Source organism: Cygnus olor, chromosome 20, assembly GCF_009769625.2.
Source record: "Cygnus olor isolate bCygOlo1 chromosome 20, bCygOlo1.pri.v2, whole genome shotgun sequence".
Taxonomy (NCBI): Eukaryota; Metazoa; Chordata; class Aves; order Anseriformes; family Anatidae; genus Cygnus; species Cygnus olor.
In genome coordinates this window covers 2,774,487-2,792,312 of record NC_049188.1, presented here as the reverse complement: position 1 = coordinate 2,792,312, position 17,826 = coordinate 2,774,487, and the positions used below count along the sequence as shown (strand labels likewise).

At 44.1% G+C, this 17,826-nt stretch overlaps 1 long non-coding RNA gene across 2 annotated transcripts; it reads left to right on the top strand.

Annotated features, from left to right (window-relative positions):
• The first annotated feature begins 1,377 nt into the window (after positions 1-1,377).
• LOC121057986 lies at positions 1,378-11,594 on the top strand. 2 transcript variants are annotated; one of them, XR_005814047.1, is made up of 4 exons: positions 1,378-2,079; positions 5,091-5,205; positions 8,046-8,223; positions 10,908-11,594. It is a non-coding gene; the product is annotated as an uncharacterized LOC121057986 (long non-coding RNA). The 2 variants fall into 2 exon arrangements; XR_005814048.1 differs by having other exon boundaries at positions 7,924-8,223.
• Positions 11,595-17,826: the final 6,232 nt, after the last annotated feature.

Genomic DNA, 17,826 nt, shown 5'->3' with positions numbered 1-17,826 from the left:
ACCAGAGAATGCTGACAAGTTGGAGAGAGAGGGATGAAATGCGTATCAATGGTCTAGTGCAGGAGGATGAGCTAACATGAGGTCTCGCTGTGCTAGGATCTATACCTACATACAGTAACTGCTGTTCTTCTTTAAGCCTCCCACTGTTTAAATAGAAAGGATTGTTATCTGTGTCTTGCAGAGGAATCAAGAGATATGCTTTAAAAAGTCTCAGATTAACTTGTTGCAGAGCCAGAAACTAAACTTGAAGGCCTGGAAATTGAACTTCAAGTGCTTAAAAACTGGAAATATCCAGAACAGGGCAGTGGTTGTAGCACAGGACTTGCAAAAGAGCTACAGGGGGCAACAAAGGGCATTGAAGATGGTGAAGGGTCTAGAGGGGAAGACCTGAGGAGTGGCTGAGGTCCCTTGTTCAGCCCAGAGCAGAGCAGGCTGAGAGGAGGCCTCATGGCGGCCTGCAGCTCCCTCACGAGGGGAGCGGAGGGGCAGGTGCTGAGCTCTGCTCTCTGAGGACAGCGACAGAACCCAAGGGAACAACATGGAGCTGGTACAGGGGAGGGTCAGGGTGGGTGTTAGGGAAAGGTTCTGCACCCAGAGGTGGTCGGGCACTGGGACAGGCTCCTCAGGGACATGGTGATGGTCCTGAGCCTGACAGAGTTCAAGGAGTGTTTGGACAAGGCTCTCAGACACATGGTCTGATTTTGGGGTGGTCCTGTGTGGAGCCAGTTGGACTTGGTGATCTTTGTGGGTCCCATCCAACTTGGGATATTCTGTGGTTCTATGATTTTTCAGTATGTGTGGTGTCCCCAGAAAAAGCCTTTTAACTCCCTTGGCTCTGCTGACCAGCTGACTCTTTCTGCAGCAACCATGCAGGCCTGTTTTTAGTAAAACAATGTCACAGCTAAAAGTACCTAACCTAAACCAACACATCTGTCTGTGTAAGAAGTTGTCAGCTGCTGCACACTGACCAAAATATCTACTCAGCTAGTTTTTGTTTGTTTTCTGTGGCAGCTGTAATGTCACATCAGAACTGTTAGATCTTGGCCTGTCCTGGTTAAGGTCTGGTTTGGCACCCAGAGAAAGTCATGTTGAGTCAAGGCTCATTCATCAGTTTTATATCTGCTGACTTTACACTAAGAAACAATTTCAGGATCCATTTCCTAGTTCTATAGCAGGGAATATAGGATTTCTAACATACACAACCCGCAGAATGCTGTAGGAGAGAACACAGGCTGTGTTGTGCAGTATAATTTGGACCATCTGTAATGAAAAATCTTTCCAAGTTGTATTTTTGCTGGAGCTCTCTGACATTTCTCAGTGCTGGGGTATGAGTTATATAACTGCTTCTCAACAGACATCAACAGAAGCGTCCCCAGCTTCAGCAACACTGTAATTCTTTAAATCATGCCTTGTCCCATCCCAGTGTGTGGCAACATGCAGTGAAAGTTCCGATATATCCACTTTTACTCCCTTGGCATTTGCTTTCTGCTCATACAGAAAACCATATTTTATTTTATTTTTTCATTTTGGCCATGGGGCAACATGTTTTAGTTCTCCTTCATTTTCTTACAAAGGTATCTTCCTAAGTATGTCAGGAGACACAGCACTGCATTTTTGGTTGACTTAAAAAACTCTTCATTAACTTCTTTGCAGGGTGGAGACAGGAAGGAAATATTCGTTGATGTCCAAGTGCGCTTTATAGTATATGCTTAATGGCTGATACATGGCTGAAGCAGAGATAGTGAGCATTAACAGCAGCACGTGCTTTAAATGGCTGTTCATTTCTTCCGTCGTACCTCCCGTGTGTTCAGAAATGGCTCAAAGTGTGGCTTGCTAGGATTTTACTCTGTTTTTTGTCTAAATTCCTGATGATTTTTGCTGTATTCATTGAAGGTGCAGGACTATTCTGTCAGTCCTACAGGAATAGAGATTGTATCTGTAACTTGTCAGCACGTGAACTCAGTTTTGAAAATAACTCTGTTTCTCCATCTGTTGAGGGAAAAGTAAAAGGCCAAGATGCAAGGCTGGGACTTAGCTGCACAAATGTTGTTGTAGATGCTCCTCCAGTTGCCACTTCAGGTCAGTGCTCCTGCAGCTCCATGCCGTTCCCTTGAGTCCTGTCGCTGTCCCCAGAGAGCAGTGCTCAGCGCCTGCCCCTCCGCTCCCCTCGTGAGGGAGCTGCAGGCCGCCATGAGGCCTCACCTCGGCCTGCTCTGGGCTGAACAAACCAAGGGACCTCAGCCACTCCTTATACACTCTATGCTAGACCCTTCACCATCTTGTTTGCAAGCACCATGCAGAGTCCCTGCCTCCTTCATGACTTTCCACAGACTCATTCTGCTTTCCTCATGGACCTTTCTCCTGCTCCCCAGTGTCTCTGTTGATTGTCTGCTGGTCATAAGTAGTTTCATCCACAATGCTGTGAATGTAACAGCTCCCGCCAGCTTTGAATCAGGCTTTAGGAGAGAAAGAACAGAAGTTCAGTAGCCTGTAAGGTGATTAAAAAGGTAATAAAAAACTTCCTTTGCCTTTTGTTTGCTCAGCTTCTCCTGAGGTGTAGGCTGGGTGAGGAAGTTAAAGTCTATCTGTAGTCTACTACAGAAATTACATTGAGTGGAAAGAGTCATGTTGGCTACAAAACCAGGAGGCTGCACTGCACAGGAAATAGAGCATGAAAGGGATTCATGCTGTGATGTTGAGATTAGAGAGAACAAACAACATGAACTAGCAAGTGGAATGCAAATATTGTACATTCAAGTGCAACTTCAGCATAATCCCAGAGATGGGGGTCCATAAAGAATTGGAGAGACTCTAAAGTAATATTAAAACTGCTTCTCTGTGCTGACTGGAGCCCATGCACAGTGGCCTAGGTGGCCCCAGCCCCACCGATGTATATCTAGTGCTGACACTTTCTTCGTAGTCTTTGTTTATGCAGGTGCTTCACATTTGGACATGGAGCCAGGAGGCTCCCTCGGTCACTGTCTGGATGTCTCGTGATGGGCTGCAGAGCTGCGCTCAGTAGCTGAGATCCACCACTGAGTCGCTCACAAGAACCTGTGGAGATTGTCATGTCTTGGCTTTGGACAGAGCCAGCAGGAATTAACCAGAGATGACCTACAGGTCTTTCAGAAGTGGGGTGGGGGTGGAGGACAGAAAAGCAGAGTTGTGAGAAAGGCAATGTGCTGGTAAACACAAACTTAGTTGCTTGGTGGATCAATAGCCAGAGACTGAAGTGTCGGCCTTCTGTGCTTCCCATAGCACCTCTTTGAAAAATGAAGGAACAGGGGCAGAAGTTAGTAGGGATAAATTTTTTAATGCACCATTCTTTAGTTTCAAAGCTCTCTTCCCCTCTAACTTGGAGATTCGAGTCCTTTGAGTTTTTAAGTATCTGTAATTCCAGTTGCATCAGTGGGGCTCTGCTGCAGTTGCAATTAAACAAATACTTAAACACTTTGATGAATCAGGGCTATGATACACCAAAAGCTTTCTGTAGTTGGAAGGGTTGAACTGGGCACCTCCTGAATGCAGACAATAAAAGTTATTTTTCTTGTATAAAAATTCTTTTAAAGGCTTTACATGTTTTATAGTCCAGGGGAAGAAGTATTTCAAAACATGAACAAATACTAAGCAAATTTGCTTTAATTCTGTAAGAATGGAGCCTGTGTTTTTTTAAAGGAAAGATTCCACACATAAGCTTGTCTGTGCCTATACAAATCCATTGATAAATTTAAGGTTCATCATCATTACCTCCTTGTTTCCAAGCCCTCCGCTTCTCTTGATCTGTGAGCTCAAGATTGAATACGGAAATGACAGGTTTAGGACACACTCCATATTATCCCTCCATATCCTCCCTTCATTTATAAGGTCTAATGCCATAGAAATTGTCATCTCTCACCTTAATTACTTGCCCTTCTCCCTGAAAATGGTGTACTTGCATTGCAGTTACTGCACTTGACTTAACAGCTACCACTTCTACGTGCATTGCTCTTTCCTACTTAACCCCAAACTCATCTCACTACTTCATTTTTGGAGGTATTTCATTGCTTTTCCGTAAGGAAATCAATTCCTTCATTGTACAAGGAGGCTGAGTACTGTTTTCCACTTGAATATTTTTGTAGGCAAAGACGGGAGAAGGAATGAAGTGGATGATTTGGGTTTTTAAATAAATAAACTCCCAAAATACAGTGCTAGTTCAATTGCAAGTATGTAATTTTCTCTGTAGCAAATATAGCTACATGTATCTAAATCCAAGACATTCATCAGCTCTTTTATAGGATAAGACAGGACTCAGAAATGGTTTTCTGTTTAAGTACATAAGATCAAACATATTTGTCATTTTAGCCTTCTCTTTATTCTATCCGATTTCGAGATCTTCAGACAGACTCTCTTTAGATGTCATTGCTTCAAGCTTCTGCTTTTATCACATTAACCACTCTTCATGAGCTTTTACACATCAAAATGTCTTTAGATACATTGTTGAAGAGAGAGTACTTGTGAAGATTTTTCAATAAAAAGTTACAGAATTTGCACCTGAAACTTTATACAAACAGAGGAAAAACAAAAAAACAAAACCCCAAGCAAAAATCCACAACGCTGGGTTCTCATTATGTTTTCTCAAGAAGGAAAAAAAAACACAAGCATTTTCATTCAAAGCTGAATGGAGCTTTGTTTGTGTGCAAGAACCCAGAAGTGGTGAGCCACCTAACACCTATCAGATCCTTAAATATTGGGAGCTTAGTACTTTTGCCCTTTTGAACTGTTCTTTCTCTGATGCATTGAGTGGATGGTTATACCAAGGTTTGTCATTAGAAAGACTTCCATTTCCTAATGTAGCACCTAGATGTTCATGGTGCTCTGCCTCCAGTACTGGTTGGTCCTGCTTCTATTTCAGTTTCTAAATGTATAAAATTAATTCTTCCTGGCTATTGGAAAGGGCTAGCTTTACTCTGAATGGATTTAACTGAGGACAGAACTAAGCTTTGCAAGATCACTCCGTGATTTCCTTATGTGTTGCTAATTAAGAGTAATGAACGCAGACCAATAAAAACACGTGAAAGGCACTGAAGTGCTTTCATCCCTCACGCAAGCAGGTTTGGCCTCCCCCGTGGCTGGAAGGTGCATTGCTACATGGAACAGACTGTTCCCCATGCACAGCTGCAGCGTGGGATCACAAGGAGACCGGCACAGCAACAAGATATTTCCATGGTAAGTTCATCATACTGGCAGTTTTCTTATCAGTTACAGATTCACTTATTTCTGGAATAAGTCAGCTATTTTTTACATAACTGCTTGTATTGGAACCAGAGTGCAAGGACCATTAGAAAAAACAACAACAACAAAAAACTTTAAAAGCATTTTCAAAACATTTTAATGCATATGCATGCAGGTAGACTGATTCTAACAAGCTAAATAGCCAGCTGGGCTGTGCTGATACATGGCAGGGAAGTATAGCCCCAGGATTCCCTAGAGGATTAAGGGGATTTACCTTTGTTTTATCAGTATGGGCTGGGTGCTGGAATCATACTGAAACAGATGTTGTAACGCTGTGATGTGTCAGCACGTTTGGTAAGGAGAAGCCCAGCCACCACACTTGAATTAACAGGAATAAGAAGAGCTGCCCCCAGAGCATCCAGCTTTCTAATTGCGTTCTCCTGCATTTCCTTCAGAATATCTGAAGGACTAAAACCTCTAGCCATATTTGAAAATAATTTAATTTAATTTAATTTCTTGCATTAACAAAATAAAACCACAAACTCACATACCTGGTCATTAGCAGTTTATGCAGTGGGGCTGGCCACCTCAGAGAGACCACTTGCAAGTTGTGGTGGTGCCACCGTAGTGGGCAGCTGAAGACCACCACAACTGCCCTCTCAGTCCCCTCTTCAGAGGAAAAAGGGGAGAAAATAAGATGAAAAAGGGCTCAGGGGTTGAGGTAAGGACAGGGTCAGATCTGCAGCAAGGGACCCATGGGCTGCAGGGGGACAGCCTGCTCCACCAGGGACCTCTGCACAGGCCACAGGGGAACTGCTGCTGTGTGCCTGGAGCACCTCCTGCACTCACCTCGGGGGCTGCAGGGCTGGTTCTTTACGTGTTCTCACTCCTTTCTCCAGCTGCTGTCATGCAGCAGGTTTTTTTTTCCCGTTTTGCTCTCCCAGAGGCACAACCAACATCTCTTACAGGTTCGGCTCTGGCCAGCAGCAGGTCCCTTTGGATCTGGCTCTGATCTGACAAGGGGCAGCTGCTGGGCTCTGCTCCCAGATGCCAGCCCTGCAGCACCCACCACCACCAAAACCTTGCTGAGTAAAGCTAATACACAAGTCAATGACTGGAATTTGCTAGCACAAGGATAAGCACTCCAGTGGTATGTGAGCAGTAGATCCCCAGCCATATTGGGTTAGTTGCTTGTTTCTGGAGCAGGAAGGTCTGCCTGGAGGAGCTTATGGTGTGAGTGGAAGCACTCATGTTCCAGCTCCTGGAACAAAGTGGTCACTCACACAGATGCAGGCCTTCAGGGTTAGAAAGGAAGTTTGCATCTTTGGCAGAGATTTTCTATCCTGTTCTGTAGGTGCTTGAAGACCACACATCTTGTCTTCAGTTGAGCCTGGCTGCACAGCCAAAGCCTTCCGCACCGTATTTACACTATTTTCAGAGCATGTTGCATGGAGGAAGTGGAGAGCAAAGGTGTTATTAATCGTTAGGAACAGTTCTCCCTCAGCCATTTCAAATCTTCCTGTGCAGAATGTCACCATAATGTCTCGGCTGTTACCAATCAAGTCTCCAAATTACCAATTTACAATCCTAATCAGTTCTGAAATTAACACCCCTCCCCAACATCCCATCCCACAGCAGAGAAGTAGGACTAAAATAAAAGCTATTTGCCAGAAAACAAACAAAAAGAAGCCACAACATACTCCAACTCATCCAGTGTGGATACAGTAAGTACAGTGACAGTGTTTGTTGCTAAAATTTTCTAAACAATGTCACCTGTTCATCTGATGTGTAAATCATTGCTGGTGAGCTATTTTATTTTAATTTTTAGTCTATTTGGACATCACGAGAGCACTGGAATATGAATGAAATTAAAGAATGAAAGGAAAATAAGGGAAATATTCTTAACTTATTGCATAAAAAGATAATTTGAATTTCTAGTCATGTTACACTGTTTGAAAAATAGAGTACTGTTATGTGCTTCAGGGACTGGAGTTTGATTGTTGATAGCCCTTGAATATATTTGCATAGAACAAAAAAATCTTCTATTTAAAATATTGTCATACATCAGACCCTAATGAAGCATATTTTCTTAGTGTAACTGCAGGAAAGGTTTAAGCTAAGAAGACCTAAACAGGAAATTCAGTTGCGTCCCATTTCCATGCTACTCAGAGATGACTGAGTTCAGAATGTCATGTGTCTTTTTTTTTTCAGTTCCTGTTACATACTGATTTGAGAGATTCATTATTTTACATACATGAAGCACCTAGGAGTAATGATAATAATTTGGTGCTTGAGACAGCATGTGTTAATGCAGGATAGGACTGTAGTTAGGAACGAGCAGAAAGGATGTTCAGTGATGTCACAGATAAGGACAAAATAAGCATGCACCTGAAAGATGCAGCAACAAATCTTTAATTGTTTTCTAGCAAATTTTAAGCCTTGATTTATCCAAATGAGGAATACTCACTCTAGGCTGTTAACTGTTAAAAATGGTTGTTGATTCTGATAATCTGGTGCCTTGATTCCTGAAGTGAGGAGTGGATGTTTCTGGGATGGGGGCTGGGAGGCAGACAGAGGTGACTGCTATGGAAAGGCAACTAAATTAGAGGTGCAGGAAGGCCTTTTATTTAACTGGTTTTGTGCTACACTCATGCTGAATGGTTTTTTTTTTTTTTTGGTTTGCTAAAAGGTTCTTTGATATCTTTTTGATAGCTGCAACCATGCAATGTGAGAGCAGGAAGGTCACCACCTGAGAAGGGGTGAGCAGTGCAGCAGCCATTGTGATATGACTTGGGCACCTGTTGTTCATCACCACCTCTCCTGTTTGTTTATAGCTGCAAACCAGTCCAATGCTCTGGGGAAGAAGCTTAGAACTGATCCCTAGGAGCTTAACTGGAAAAAGCTGAAGGAAAGACATGCATAAGCAAGCAAGGAGCAGCAGTGAGCATGGTGAACGTGCTATGGTAATGCAGATTGATCGGTCCTCTCGGAAAACCAGCCCACCGCTAACAGGTCTGTGCACTACACTCATCCATTTGAGACTTGGCAACTATGAGGTCAACTGTATGAAGTTCAACAAGGCCAAGTGCCGGGTCTTGCACCTGGGGCGTAACAACCCCAAGCAGCGCTACAGGCTGGGAGATGAGTGGTTGGAAAGCTGCCTGGCAGAGAAGGACCTGGGAGTACTGGTTGATAGTCGGCTGAATATGAGCCAGCAGTGTGCTCGGGTGGCCAAGAAGGCCAACAGCATCCTGGCCTGTATAAGAAGCAGCATGGCCAGCAGGTCTAGGGAAGCGATTGTCCCCCTGTACTTGGCTCTGGTGAGGCCGCACCTCGAGTACTGTGTTCAGTTTTGGGCCCCTCGCTACAAGAAGGACGTGGAGGTGCTCGAGAGAGTCCAGAGAAGGGCGACGAGGCTGGTGAGGGGTCTGGAGAACAAGTCTTACGAGGAGCGGCTGAGGGAGCTGGGATTGTTCAGCCTGGAGAAGAGGAGGCTCAGGGGAGACCTTATCACTCTCTACAGGTACCTTAAAGGAGGCTGTAGCGAGGTGGGGGTTGGTCTATTCTCCCACGTGCCTGGTGACAGGACAAGGGGGAATGGGCTAAAGTTGCGCCAGGGGAGGTTTAGGTTGGATATTAGGAAGAACTTCTTTACTGAAAGGGCTGTTAGGCATTGGAATGGGCTGCCCAGGGAGGTGGTTGAGTCGCCATCCCTGGAGGGCTTTAAGAGACATTTAGATGTTGAGCTTAGTGATATGGTTTAGTGGAGGACTTGTTGGTGTTAGGGCAGAGGTTGGACTGGGTGATCTTGGAGGTCTCTTCCAACCTAGACGATTCTGTGATTCTGTAATCAGACCACATGCTGCTTTTTGATATTCTTTTTTTTTTTTTTTTTTCCCATATTTAAATGTTTGTAAACTGTGAACAGTCTGTCTCAGTTATCTGCACTCCCAGTTAAGTTTCAGAGCAAGAAGTGATATGTACATGTATGTATGCACCACAGGTTTTGTCTGTGATGGCCCTTCTGAGAGAGCTGCTGTTCCCCAGCTTGCCTCTCGTGCTGTGCATGTGCTAAGCTGAAGGGCCAGCCATGGAACAGAATTAAAAGCAATTAGCACAGAGCCTGCTTAACTACACCTCCCTGATTTAGGTGCAGGCCTGGGGCTTACCAAGGCAGCTAACTCACCTGCACAGTCTCTAATTAGAAGATTAGGTGCACAGGGTGACCTGAGCTGATCTCAGTTCCCACATCCAGATCTCAGTTTGAACAATTGGCCTCAGAGAATTGTGTATGGGGTAAGGAAAGGGTAGGGATCCAGCACTTCTGGAAGGATCTACTGGGTACCTAGAGGTATAAGCTGCTTTGAAAGTAGGTAAATAGAATACGTCTGAGTTAAATCCCCGGTGCCTGCTCATTTGGTATTTTTCATATGTAAATCTATGCCTACCTCAATTTTCCTTCTGCATTTGCATTTCCATTTATATCTTCTTATGAGAAGTCATAAGTGAGTTTAAAAAAAAAAAAGGGGGGAGGGGGAAGGGAATGAAAATGGAGAGCAAATAACTTTCAAGAACATAAGATAAAATTGTTACCTTACAAAGGAAAACATGTGACGTCTAGCACACCAAAAGATATTACTTCCTTAAATAAGGCTGGGTTTGAATATCGTAAACTGAATGTTGTAGAAGATTAAATGCTAATAATCAGATCAAAAGTGGATATATGAGATGGGAGATGACGCTGGGAAATTGCTTCCTAGACTGAACAAAGACGAGGACTGGAGTAAAGTTATTAGCTCAATTAAGGAGAAAGATGTTTTGATGAAACCCTACACTCACTTAAATAAATCAAGTATTTAGAATATTATTAAAAAAAAAAAAAGACTTAAATCTGTGGACAGTTTTTATTTGACAGCCTCTACGCCAATGTAATCTAAAGGCTTCTCTGATTATGAATGAGTATTACAAGAAGTTATCTGCAAGAAATAAACATAACGTTTAGCAGCCTTTCAGTATTTTACAAGGAGTTCCTGAAGTGGATTTCACAGATGGGAAATTATTGTTATCCCTGCATTTTATGGACAGGAAGGGAGAACTCTTGTGGTTGCAGCTTTCTCTGTTTTAGTCCTCGTCCCTCAGACTTGGGGTAGTACATAGCTCTCCTGGTGCTTCTCCCCTCGTGAGCCAGCTACAAGGCCGTGAACTCTGCTTTCAAGACTGATTTCAATGATGAAGCATTAAAGAAGCATTTTAGGTTCCAGTGATCCCCAGTGTAAGATATTGGTGGATGCTTATGAAGCTTTTTCTTATATCCCAGTCTGTTAACTTTTCATTAATTCAGGGATATTTCTAGAAACATAAAATGTGTAACAGTGGATTGACTACACTATAACTAAAAGTAAAAACAAAATAACTTTCTTAAACCCCAAAGGCCCTTGCTAATTGACCTGACATGCTAATTAAGCAGTTTTGATCAGAAATAATTAACATAATCCAGCTAGACCAATTAGAACACTGAAAAAAATTCATAACTTTATAGGAGCTTTAATTTTAAGAGTATCGTTTGCAGTATGAAAGACCAGCTGATTCAGCAACACAAGCAGGAGTTGTGAGTTGAGGAAACAAGTTATAACCCACTACACATGGAAATAGTAGATAAACCAAAAAGCCATGACAAGACATTTTCTTCGTGGCAGGGAGAAGACGAGCAGAAAACCTTTAAAACTTATTATCACCTCTAGACGAGGCAGGCTGAAGAAGACAGAGTAGTCAGCTGTTGCAGCAGCACAGTGAGAATGATCTAAATGCTGGTCCCACACTGCAGCCACTGTGGCTAGGTGAGAAAATCACAGCCTGTAGGACGCCAACATTTGAAATTTACCCTCGGGAGACGCTGTTAGCGATTATTATTTGTTATTTCCACCACAGAAGACTGGAAACCTCAAATCTCACTGCCTTAAATGCAAAGGAAGAGAGAACAAAACCCTACTAATGAAATGAGCAGTGAGTGATATGATTGCAAATAAAGTGAGACAGCTGTGTGGGCTGTAAGCTGTGGAGATGGTGCAAACAGTTGCTTAATTTGTTTTGGGGTTTTAAAAAAAATAGAGTAGTTCAGTTGGAAGGGATTTACAAAGATCATGCAGTCCAATGGCCTGTCCACCTCAGGGCTAACCAAAAGTCCAAGTGTGTTAACGAGGGCATTGCCCAAATGTCTCTTGAATGCCAGCAGGAATGGGGCATCAGCCACCTCCCTAGGAAGCCTGTTCCAGCTTTGGCACCCTCCCAGGACAGGAACTTTGTCTCGTGCCCAGGCCGTCCCTCCCCTGGCGCAGCTCCGTGCTGTCCCCACGCCTCCTGCCCTCGGTCCCCGGGGAGCAGAGGCTGGCACCTGCCTCTGCACTTCCCCTCCCCAGGGAGCTGCAGGGAGCAGCATGGCCGCCCCTCGACCTCCTCTCCTCCAGGCTGGGCAGCCCAGGTGTCCTCAGGATGTGCCCTCCAGCCCCTTCACCAGCTTTGCTGCCCTCCTCCAGACGTGCTCAAGCACCTCAGGGACCTTTTTATATCGGGGAGCCCAGAACCACACGCGATGCTCAAAGCGAGGCTGCAGCAGCACAAAATACAGCAGGAGAATCCCCTCTGGGGCCGGCCGTGCTGTGCTTCGTGTGCCCCAACGTGCGGTTTGTCCCATTGACTGCCAGGGCTCCTGCTGGGCTGCTGCCACCAGCCCCTAGAGCCCCTTTCCGCTGAGCTGCCCTGCAGCCCTCGTACCCCAGCTGTGTCTGTGCCTGGCCCTGCTGCGTCCCAGGGGCAGCACCCGGCGTTCCCTGTGCTCAGCTTCATGCTGCTGCTCATTGCCTGCTGCCCCAAGCATATCCAGATCCCTCTGCAAGGCCTCTTGTCTCTTGACCATGAAGAGCAGCTGATACGGAAATGAGTTCTGAGAATTGAACCCACAGGGATGCTCAGCAGTATGGAAGCAAGAATGGGTGGAGTAATTTGACTTCTAACAGCAAGATGCTACACAGAGTGGAGAGGAGCCACGAAGGATGCAGCACTCCCCAGGATCACACCAAGGATTACTTCTGAGCCATCCTTCTCTCTGGCAGCCAGGAGCCAAGAGCCACGCTCGCCTAACTAATGAGGCAAACTCCCAGATAAGGTTCCCCACAGGCTTTAACTAAACCATCTCAATACCTCTGCTATTTTTCATCCCTGTTTCAGCTGCAAGGTGGGGTGTGCTGTCCCGGGCACAACATCCCCAGGTTCCCATTCCAGCCCATCTCTGACGATGTGATGCTGCCAGACGGTGTGCCGACACACACCTCCGTAAGGGTGGGCTGTGTGGGAAGACAAAACAGCATTTGGATGTATTAGCAAGAAGAATATCAAGTTGCTATGATGTTGCGTTGTATAATTTTGTATTTCTTACTTTTTTTTCTTCTTGCAGATAGTTGTCTTGAGAATTTAAGCAGGTGCATAGTTAGACTGAGATTTTCAGAACATATATTTTGGTCTTTAGGTCGTAACTAACTTAGCCCCAGGGACAATTTCTAGTAAAACGCTGCATGGAAACCTTTGTTACTGGAAGCTCCCTACCAGGGAGTGTTACATTTGTAACTGCCTATTTAGATATTGATCTAATGTTGAGAGGGTTATGGTTTTTTTTGGTTTTGTTTTTAAAACCCACTTACACCTATTTTCACAAAGTACACTTTTGGAGTCTAATACAGGAAAATAGATCCTGTAGGAAACTATCTGCAGATTTCAGCATTTCAAGATAAGTTCTGTCTTAGAACTTCACTTTCTCTTAGTGGCCTCCAGAAAAGGAGTTCCCTATGCACAAAATAAACACCCTGAAAGTCCCCAAAGCGATGATAGATTTGAACACTTCACATGAAATATTCAGGGAAGATTTTTTTCCTCCTGAACCTTGAGACACACTTTGCTTTCTTGCACGTCCCCAAAATGCCCATCATCTCAGGGAATATGGATTTCAAGGCTCATATTCAGTTGGACTGACTAATTACTTGAGTTGTAATGATCAACCTGCCTAATTTATCACTTCTTTGAACATTTAATTAGCCAACAGTGCAAGACAATTAGGTTCTGAATTAGGATAAATTAAAATGCTAGCTTTGCAGCTTTAAGGATATGCAAGCCACCACCGATTGCTGCTATAAAAATATTCAACAAAGCAGATAGGAATGCGAAGATCTCAGCCAGGTTAATGATTCTGAAGTAACACAGCCTTTGAAAAGCTAACTGTGAAATGTTATGTTTCATCACATGTCAATCTATCTGCACTGAAAGACAAAACCAAGAAGCTGAAAATGGCAGTTTCCTCCTCCTCCCTGCACAGCTCCAGCTCCCGCTGGTGAGAGGCTCATCCAACCACCCGCTCCTCTGCTCCTACCCCTGGGTCTCTGAGATCCCAGTTCAATTCCCATACACATCCACTCAGGGGCAAGGTCACATTTTGCTTTCCTGTAAGCAAAACACTAATCTGTGTTCCTAAGTACTCTAAAACTGCTTTGGAACTGTCCCAGTATCGGGCACGTAAATGTTTTTGAACAGATATAAGATAATAAACCTGACTGTGGAGCTCTAATAGGAAAAATGAGCATTGGAAATGGCTTAAGATTAGTAGTCAGTGGAGATGCTTTGGTAAAACTAGCAGAAGTGCTTTCATTATGTTTGCTGTCATTTGGTTTCCATGACTAAGCCATTGTAATAAACTGAAAAGGACCAGGGATAATACTTTCAAAGGTGCTCAAGAATCACAGGCCTAATTCTTGCTGGTTTTTCGAGAGACTCATTCTCAGTCTCACACCTGCAGCACGTATTGAGGTGCCTGATTTGTATTTTCTCAGGATTACTATGGAAAGGATGGGACTCTTATCTTTGTATACTTGGGTAAAAGCAGTGATAGAAAAAAATTGATTGTCCCAATCTTTGGGCTGTTTTGAAGTCTCTGAGTCTTTGTTCTGGAGGTCACTATTCAAATAGTCACCACACTGAAGGCACATGCTTGTAGTACAGAGATAAGGACCAGTGGATGCATTTCTTTCTTATCTAATGAATGTAACTCTACAAATGCATTCAGAATCTCCTGAAGAGCCCTCAGAGATGCTCACGTACACGAGTATAAGGTACCGATTGATACGGACACCAGTGGTTCTAAGCAGCAATGCCAGTTCAGTTCCAAATAATTCTGACAACGTTTTTCAACTGTGTATTTAGTGCTAATTAGTCCATTTTGGATTGTTTGCCCAAACTACACAATAATATCACTTCATTAAAAAGGCTTCAATTAAAGAAGAGAGAAAAAAGTTCTCATCAGAAAGCTATCTGCACGCATTATACAAGCGTTCTCAAATTAGAGATGAAATTACAGCCTTCCTGTTACCATGAGAACAGCAACATTTCTCGCAGCCTGTTAAAATTATTAACCCAAGGAGCATATATCTTTTTAAATTTCATTATTATTTATTTGGGGTTGTGCAAGCTTTGGCTAGGCCCACACTAACCACTATTAATCACATATCAAGTGAACTATTGCCAGCATGGAGAGAGCTTCCACCATTTTTTGCCAGCAGCTATAATTAGCTTTTATCCTTCTGTTGCCTTTTTTGTACTAGCAGTGTGTGGACATTAAGGCAGGAACTGTTATAATGAAAAAAAAAAACCACAACAGAAAAGCTTATGTCTCCAGGAATCTTACAGCCTGTGCTCCACAGCAGCTGGCGAGTTCAGTGGTGGTCTGAGTTCAATGGTGTGGGGAAAAGGAATAGCAGCAAGGGCTCAAAACACTTTGCTGCCAGCCTGTGCTTCCTGCGGGTTTCACTGATGGCATCAGGTCACCCAAGAGCCTGAGTGTGATGCAGTGATGTCCAGAGGCCAACTTTGCTCGGGCAGGACAAGGGCTGTACGTTCTCCCTTCTGGCAGCCATTCGATCCTCGGGTGCGCGTGCTGCCCTGTGCTCTCCTTCTCACCTCAGCAGCAATCCTAACAGTTTGCCTTCAGCAGGGAGAGGCTGGAGGAAAGCTGCTGGGAGCATTTGGCTCTGCCCAAGAAAGATTAACGGCAGGAGTGAGGGTCTGCACCAGAGAGCCTGCTGTCAGCGTGTGCTGTCAGCAAAGCTAGCCTGATTCATGCCGTATTTCATGTGCTTCGCCTGCCCTGATGGCTCAAAGGAGATGAAGGGGACATTCTGAAAATGGGTCCAGCTGCCTTGTTACCTGCCAACACCGGAGTTGCTGTGCCTGCCTGGGCCATCCATCATACTCTGGCTTCCGCCTGGCTGCCAGCTTTCAGGTTATTCCAGGAGAGGGCAACTCATTCGGATGGATGTTGGAAGAAAACACAGGGTGAATTCAGGTGTGGGGGGTGCACAGCTCAGAGGCATTTCAGTCTTTCTTTATAGCATGCATATTTACTGGATTCCTGCTCCCATCTCAGGAAAAGACAGATAGAGTTCTAGGATTTTGTAAGTCACCAAATTCACAAAATTTCTTGACAATTCTGATTCTCTCCTTTAGCTAAATTGCTACCTAGGCACAGTCGGACTTCATTGTCTTAAAATTAACCATATTCTTTCCTTCTGTTACCAGTCTGAACTATTAGATCAGCTCAAACAAAGCCAGCCCACAACGGACAGCGTAAGTGTGTGTTGGTACACCTTGTCACAAGTTAAGCCCTTTCTGTGGACACGTTGGCTCTGAGGTGGTCGGGCCACACACTACAGATTCCCTGCACTCTGGAAGTGCAATGCAAGGTAAAAATCGTTCTGAATTCTTGCTTTTTTTCTTTCTTTAGTGATTTTTTTCTGGGGATGAAAATAGTCACTATGAAGAGGCCCTGCTCTCCCACTGTCAGTTGTTAGAATGTCGATGGCTTTGTGCCCCACCCGTGTGCAGCAGTGCCCTTACCAGGGCTGTAGGTCACGCATCTTGCCTATGCTCGTGCTCAGAACACTTGTCATGCTTGTAAATCACAAATGTTTGTGTGAACCAGTCAAGAGGTGTTTCCCAACAAATCTTTTGCAACTGCATCATTTTAATTTTGTTTAGGTCCTTATAAAGTACAAAACAATTCCAGAATTAAGAGCATCTTACGAATGGAGAGCAGCCCTTTAACCCCTACTGAAATCCACTTTAAAGTATGGTCAGGCACAAGGCAGCACAGTAGGACTGGTCCCAGTACAGCCAGCTGTCTCTGAAACACAAAGCATTTGATACAGACACTGGACCTGCATTTTACCAGTCTGAATAGGGCCTCAGCTCAGTGTATTATCTGCAGTGTATAAAATCTAGCAAATAAAGCTAACACTTATTAATAGTACTGGAAATACCTATTTTTAAAAGGTTTTGTATTGTCTCATGTTATCCACCAGATTTTTGGTTACTTGTGGGCCCAGAATCTCTTCTTTAGACTCATACCCAGTGCTTTAATAGTTTTGCTGCCTCATCTTCTTAAAGACCCTAAAGCCTTTGTGATCAATATCCACTTATTGTTTATGAAAATAGAAGTAGGATAATAAAAATATGTTCATACTAACTATGAGGATGAAGGTAAGATAAAGGAGGAGTATCTCTACAGATTAAAATAGTTTTGAAGATAAGGAATGCCCATGTATTCTGGGGGAAAATAATAAGATTCCAGAGATAAAGTAAACCATAACAATCTTTATGATAATGGGAGAAGAGCACATTAAGAATTTTATTAGCAAGAACTACAAAAATTAGCTTTCCCCATTTTCATTTTAGAACCAGTGAACATTTTGTTTCCATAATAAAAACAGCAATGAAAAGAAAATTGGACACAGGGCATTACACTTCTTCCTCTGCAGGCAAAGATGAAATTCTCCTCTCTCAGAGGACTAATATGGACAATCCAGGCTTTAGCTCTGGGGGCCATGGTGGATATCATGAATGTGCCATCTAACCCCACTGCTCCCACCACTTCAGAGCTCACTCTGCATTTGCTGAGCGTGACTTCAGGAGAGTCACACCTTCTCAGCCGTTCACACCAGGAACAGGAATTGTCAGTATACTGATGGATGAGGGGCAAAGTTTTCCCTTACACCTTTCTGCACGTTGGCTGCAAATGAACCCAGAGCAAGGGCCAGTATCCACACGATGCTGCAGTGCAGGACCTCCAGCAGATGCTGACACTGCCTGGCCTGAGCACCGTATGAAGCACTGTGTAATAGTGGAGGTATGGCACAGAGCTTAGGAAGAGAAATATCTGCACCATTGTGAAACTGCAACTAGAGGCTTTTTATGTCCTCCCCCCGACTGGTTTAGTATTCAGATAAGGCACTTCGGGATTGCAGAGAACCTACTAGTGACAGAAAGACTCCTTGGATGGAGCTCAAGGGAGTAGAAACTTCCTACAGACAGAGCCACTGTGAGACCTGTGGGGAGCAGAAATCAGCTGGGAACAGCTTTATGTGACTATTGGATATGCTCCTGAAGCAGTCTGAAGAAACTGCTTAGCTTGCCTGAATAACAGGTCCAGCCTCCACAGCCAGCACCTTCAGCACTTAAGTTTGTGACTCAGGTACTAGAGCTATTTTGTTGCTATCTGGCAGGCAAGCGTGCAATGTCTGG